At 52.5% G+C, this 6089-nt stretch overlaps 1 pseudogene; it reads left to right on the forward strand.

Moving 5' to 3' along the window:
• The first annotated feature begins 201 nt into the window (after positions 1 to 201).
• LOC129645685 (BOLA class I histocompatibility antigen, alpha chain BL3-7-like) lies at positions 202 to 4564 on the forward strand (annotated as a pseudogene).
• Positions 4565 to 6089: the final 1525 nt, after the last annotated feature.

Below are 6089 nucleotides of genomic sequence, written 5' to 3' on the forward strand. Positions count from 1 at the left end.
GTGAGATGGGTGCAATTATTGGGTAGTTTCAACATTCTACTTAGCAGGAGGGGAGGGATCAGGGCAAAGTCCCAGGTGCCTGGAGGGCAAGCCGCTCAGGATCTCAAGATCAAGGGTGGTGTCTGGGGCTGGAACGCTCCATGTTGGGGATTCCCCTTCTCCTCGAGTTTCACTGAATCTCTCACAACCTGTGTTTAGCCCTGCTGCCTGGACCTTCATGATGCGGCTCCAGTTCTCACTGCCACTAGGTGCCCGGTTTCTAGAAAAATCAATCAGCGGATCCCGGTTATAAAGTCTCCACCGACCCGCCCAGACGCTGCTTCTTCCCAGACCCAGAGGATGCGAGTCATGGGGCCGCGAACCCTCCTCCAGCTGCTCTCGGGGATCCTGGTCCTGATCGAGACCCGGGAGGGTGAGTGCGGGGTCGGGAGGGAACGGCGTCTGCGGGGAGGGGCGAGAGGACCGCCCGGGAGTCTGGGGGGCAGGACTCCAGGGAACGAGCGACCCCGAGGCCCCTGCCCGGACCCGCCCCCTCCCCGGGTCCCGGCCTGTCCCTCCCTTGCATCCCGACCCCTTTTTTCTACCCCTTTCGAAGTTCGGACAGGTTTTCGACCGCTTCCATCTCGCTGGCTCTACGCCCCTTCCTCCCTCCCGGGTCCGTCACCTCGGACCTGGGCCCCGCGCCGGGAGGAGGTCGGGCCGGGTCTCACCCCTCCCCGCCCCCAGGCTCCCACTCCCTGAGATATTTCTACACCGCCGTGTCCCGGCCCGGCCTCGGGAAGCCCCGCTTCATCATCGCCGGCTACGAGGACGACACGCAGTTCGTGCGGTTCGACAGCGACGCCTCGGATCCGAGGATGGAGCCGCGGGCGCGGTGGGTGGAGCAGGAGGGGCCCGAGTATTGGGATCAGGAGACGCGAAAGGCCAAGCACGCCGCACTGATATTCCGAGTGAACCTGAACACCCTGAGCGGCTACTACAACCAGAGCGAGGCCGGTGAGCGACGCGGGCCCGGGTTCGGGTCACGACCCCCATTCCCAGGGACCGGCGGGGTCGCCCGAGTCTGCGGGTCCAAGGGTCATCCCGACATTGCGGAACACACCCGACCCCCGCCCGGGAGGAGCCGGCGGGGCTTGACCCGGTTTCATTTTCAGTTTGGGTTTAATCACCGCGAGTGGTCGGGGCGGGTCAAGGTCTCACACCCTCCAGCTGACTTACGGCTGCGACGTGGGGCCGGACCGGCGCCTCCTCCGCGGGTATGAGCAGTACGGCTACGAAGGCTTAGATTACATCGCCATGAACTAGGACCTGCGCTCCTGGACCGCGGCGGACACGGCGGCTCAGATCTCCAAGCGCAAGATGGAGGCGGCCGGTGATGCGTATCACAGTAGGAACTACCTAGAGAGCTGGTGCGTGGAGGGGCTCCGCAGATACCTGGAGACCGGGAAGGACACGCTGCTGCGCGCAGGTACGACAGGCGCGGGACCTCTCTGATCTCCCCTCGGGCCGGAGCTGACTTCCCACGAGTAGAAAGTGGTGTCCCTGTGGAAACAGCGCCCCAGGTTCTTGTCCCGAGAGCGAGGAAATCCGCCCGGGTTTTCATATTCTGTACAAGACATCACCAGTGGCCCCACTCCTCTGAAGGACAATCAAGGAATCCAGTCTTTGACGAAGAAGCAGGAAACAAACCATCCCTGAAATAGCTGGTCAGCGGTGCCCTGTGACCCTGGCCACCATCTTGTGATCCATGACTTTCTCTCTCAAGGCCTGTTCTCACCCTGAGAACCCCCTGACTCCAGCTTTTCTGAGTCATTCAGCCTCCACCAGAATCAGGACCTTTAGTCTGTATTCTCCCCCTCACATTTTTAGAGCTCCTATCCTAGTCTCTCATTCGAGAAATTTCCAAGGACTAATGTAGATCATCCCTGATCTCTGAGATGAGGCTGTTATCTAGCTCTTGTGCTGCTTTTTTCAAAACCATGCTCCTAAACGTTCCATAGCTCAGAGAGTAAAAAATTTCATAATAAGTCTGGGGATCTGATGTACAGCCTGGTGACTATAGTTAATAATAATTCTGTATTGTATACTTTAAAATTGATCTTAATCATTCTCATCACCCCTGTCAAACAGACACACACATAAGGCAAGTTGATGAATATATTAATTACCTTCACAGTGTACATATATATCAAAGCAACATGTAGTACACTCTAAATGTGTACAATTTTTGTTAAGTATACCTCAGTAAAGCTGGGGGAAAAAATCACTGTTCTGTCCTTTCTCAGGATGGTCACATGATGCTGTTTCAGTGACCCATGGAGGTAACACAAACTGACTTTTCTGATTCTTCCTCAGATCCTCCAAAGGCACATGTGACCCATCACCCCATCTCTCACCGTGAGGTCATCCTGAGGTGCTAGGGCCTGGGCTTCTACCCTGAGGAGATCTCACTGACCTGGCAGTGCAATGGGGAGAACCAGACCCAGGACATGGAGCTTGTGGAGACCAGGCCTTCAGGAGATGGAACCTTCCAGAAGTGGGCGGCCCTGGTGGTGCCTTCTGGAGAGGAGCAGAGATACACGTGCCGTGTGCAGCACGAGGGGCTTCAGGAGCCCCTCACCCTGAGATGGGGTAAGGAGGGGGTCGGAATGGAGCTTCCTCTCAGATAAAGCAGGAGCCCTTTGGGACTCAGTTCAGCAAGGTCAGGGCTCAAGCCTGAGGTCAGGGCCTCTTCCCTTGCCTCCACAGAACCTCCTCAGCCCTCCGTCCCCATCATGGGCATCATTCTTGTCCTGGTTCTCCTCGTGGTGGCTGTGCTGGCTGGAGCTGTGATCTGGAGAAAGAAGCGCTCAGGTAGGGAAAGGAGGGAGGGACCTGAGTTTTCTTATCTCACTGGGGGTTTCAAGCCCAGGTAGAAGTTTACCTGCCTGGTTACTGGAAAGTACCCTCCACACACATGTGGCGTCTGGAGCTGATTCTAACATTTTGCTTTTCTAAAGCATGTATGAAAATGAAAGAGAAAATTTTCACCTTCCTAATTCCAGTTGGGGACCAGGTTTCCAGCACTTGAAGGTCAGAGGGAGGTCCTTGCTGAGGACAGACCTCCAGGAGGGCAGGTGGCCCTGTCCTTACACATCTCCCTTCTCTGTGTTTCTGATCCTAGCATGAGTTTTGACCACAGTTGCAGAAAGTTCTCTGGGGTCCAGGACTAGGGGTTCCTGTAGGGTCTCATGACTCAGCCTTCTCCCTGGTCTCTCACGTGATACTTTCTTCTCACAGGTGAAAAAGGACGGACCTACACCCAGGCTGCAAGTAAGTATGGAGGGGATGATTCCTGAGACTCTTGTGAGGGTGCAGACAGGAGGCCATGGGGACTCACCCTCCTCAAAGTGCCTTCTCTAGTTTCTCTCCTGTGGGTTCTGACCACGTCCTGGTCTTGTTCTCCCCCAGGCAGTGACAGTGACCAGGGCTCTGATGTGTCTCTCACAGTTCCTAAAGGTGAGACCATGGAGAATCTAGATTGGAAGGGGGATTGGGGCAGAGGGGACACATTGGGCGGCAGGGATCTTTGAGTGGGACACGTGGGCATGTGGGGGGCTGTGGAGAATGTCAGCCCTTACATGACTGACCTGAACTGGTTCCTGATTCTTTTCTCTAACAATGTGAGACAGCTGCCTTGTGGGGACTGAGTGATGCTCGGTCCTGCTTTGTGACATCAGATCCCCTGACCCCTCTTTCTGCAGCTGCATCTGAATGCATCTGTGCTCCTATTAGCATAACGTGAGCAGATGGGGAGATGGGTGACCCCTGCCCACTGCGCCCCCTCCCCACCCTGACCTGTGTTCTCCTCCCTGTTGGACTCCTCTGTTTCAGCAGAGGCGGGGCTGGGCCCTTTCTACCTTTGTCTTAACTTAATGTTATTCTAAGAAATACTGAAAATAAGAATCTGGATGTGAATTTGTTTTTTCTAATTCATGTCATGAGGGTTGATGGGTTAATAAAGAAAAAAATTCTTAAGGTTTGAGACAGGAAAACAAACGGAAGCACTGAGAATCTTCCAGCATCTACATGTTTGCTGTGCTGAGTCTGATGTCAGTGGGACCAGAGAAGGATACGAGGAGGTATGAGCCCTCTCCAGTGAGTTCTGAGTCCTTTGTGGGCTTCAGAGTGGTCACTGGTTGGATGGGTCATCTTCTCTGTTTCTTTGTCCTTTTCCCCTCAGTAGAAACTTGTCCTAACGGAACCTGTGATCACAGGGACTCACAGGCAATCCCGGAGCTCAGCCAGATTGGGAACAACTGAGGTCAGTGATCAGAGAGCACTCGGATTGGGGAGGAGTCTTAAATCCACACCAACAGTTGTATTTTCCTGGGAAGAAAAGGGCTAGAGATGCATATTGGTTTCTCTACCCTGAGGTACATAGCCAGGTGGAAGACTGAAGAAGTGTTATCAGCTCAAAATAATGAAAATCAATGAATCCTGCTGTTTGAAACTAATACCTAAATGGATTTCTCACTCATTCCTTAGTGTAAACAATGGAATACAAATTTTTCTGTTACATAAATGAGAATTGTGTGTATGTGTACTCATTTCATTTCAGGAAAAGCCACAGAATAAGCTTGAAGCTACACAGCCAGGAACAGAATCCACAATCCTCCTAGGTGGGGTCCCACATCGGACACACTGGCCCCAGCTGAGCACAGATGTCACAACTCACACCACTGACCCCGTACCAGGCTGGGACTGCTTTCATTACTTCTCTTGGCAAATGGGTGTCATTACTGGCATTCATGCCACCTTTGCCAAATGCATTCTTCACTGTTTCACCTTATGTCACCACACCCTGAACCAGAGTCAGTATGTGGTCACCTAACTGTGGACTTATGCTGTGTCCACCTGCAAGAATGTTGGGGAAGCAAGTTTTCCTCTTATATGGAGGGAGGTAGTCTCTGCCTTCTACCAGGGCACTTAAAGTCTGGGATTCCCCTAACATGGAAAGAGGGTACAGTTAGTAGGGGTGGAGGTTGGGAATGAGAGATGGAAAAAGAATGACAAACTTCATTTTGGTTTTTGCTGTATTCGAACATTGCTATGGACCAGTGACTCTTTGTGCCTCCCATTTCTCCTCTTTTAAATGTGTTTGGGGCTTCCCTGGTGGTCCACTGGTTAAAAATCTGCCTGCCAATGCAGGGAACATGGTTCAATCCCTGTTAGCAGAAGATCCCACGTGCCGCGGAGCAACCGAGCCCACTGGCCACAACTACTGGAGCCCACATGCTCTAGAGCCTGTGCTCTGCAACAAGAGAAGCCACCACAGGGAGAAGCCCCCGCTCCACTACTAGAGAAAGCCTTTGCACAGCAACGAAGACCCGGCACTACCAAAAATAAATAGATAATTTTTTTTTAAAGTGTATGAAGGTTATGCCCGTCCCACCATTGTACATTAGACATGATACAAAGGGCAAGATTCCATTATTTTATATGGCAGACTAATATTCCTCTTACATTTTCATATCCGTTCAATCATTGATGGGCACTTAGGCTGTTTCTATATCTTGACTATTGTGGTAAGCAATACTTCCGTGCACATGGGGGTGGACATCTCTTTTCTCTCCACTTATCAAGCTGCCTTTAATTGTTGACACAAAAATTTCCATGTTTCATACTAAAACTGGCCCTGCACAGGTGTCTGATGATTGACCTTTTGACAACAGAGCCCCCTTCCCGCGTCATGCGCCACCATGTTTTAACATGGGTCCCCTGAAGAAGCAAGTAATTCAGATGCAGCTCTGAAGAGCAGATTACCTCACCTTTTTCTTGCCTCCAATGTCCTTTTCCCACGCCTAAGACCACCCTGCTTGGGGGATGGGGTGGGGGAGGAGGAGACAGGCATTTGGCTTGTAGGATGTTATTTCCCCCACCAGGGATTGAACTCGGGGCCCTTAGCAGTGAAAGTGCTGAATCCTACTCACTGGACCCCAGGGAATTCCCCTGGCCTGCTTCTTTGTCCTGGAAATATCGCAAGCCCCTGGCCTTTGGGGAAGAAAACATTCAATCTGTCCTCCTGTCACCTCACTTGGCTGCATTGT

Source organism: Bubalus kerabau, chromosome 3 (genome assembly GCF_029407905.1).
Source record: "Bubalus kerabau isolate K-KA32 ecotype Philippines breed swamp buffalo chromosome 3, PCC_UOA_SB_1v2, whole genome shotgun sequence".
In the NCBI taxonomy this organism is placed as follows: Eukaryota; Metazoa; Chordata; class Mammalia; order Artiodactyla; family Bovidae; genus Bubalus; species Bubalus kerabau.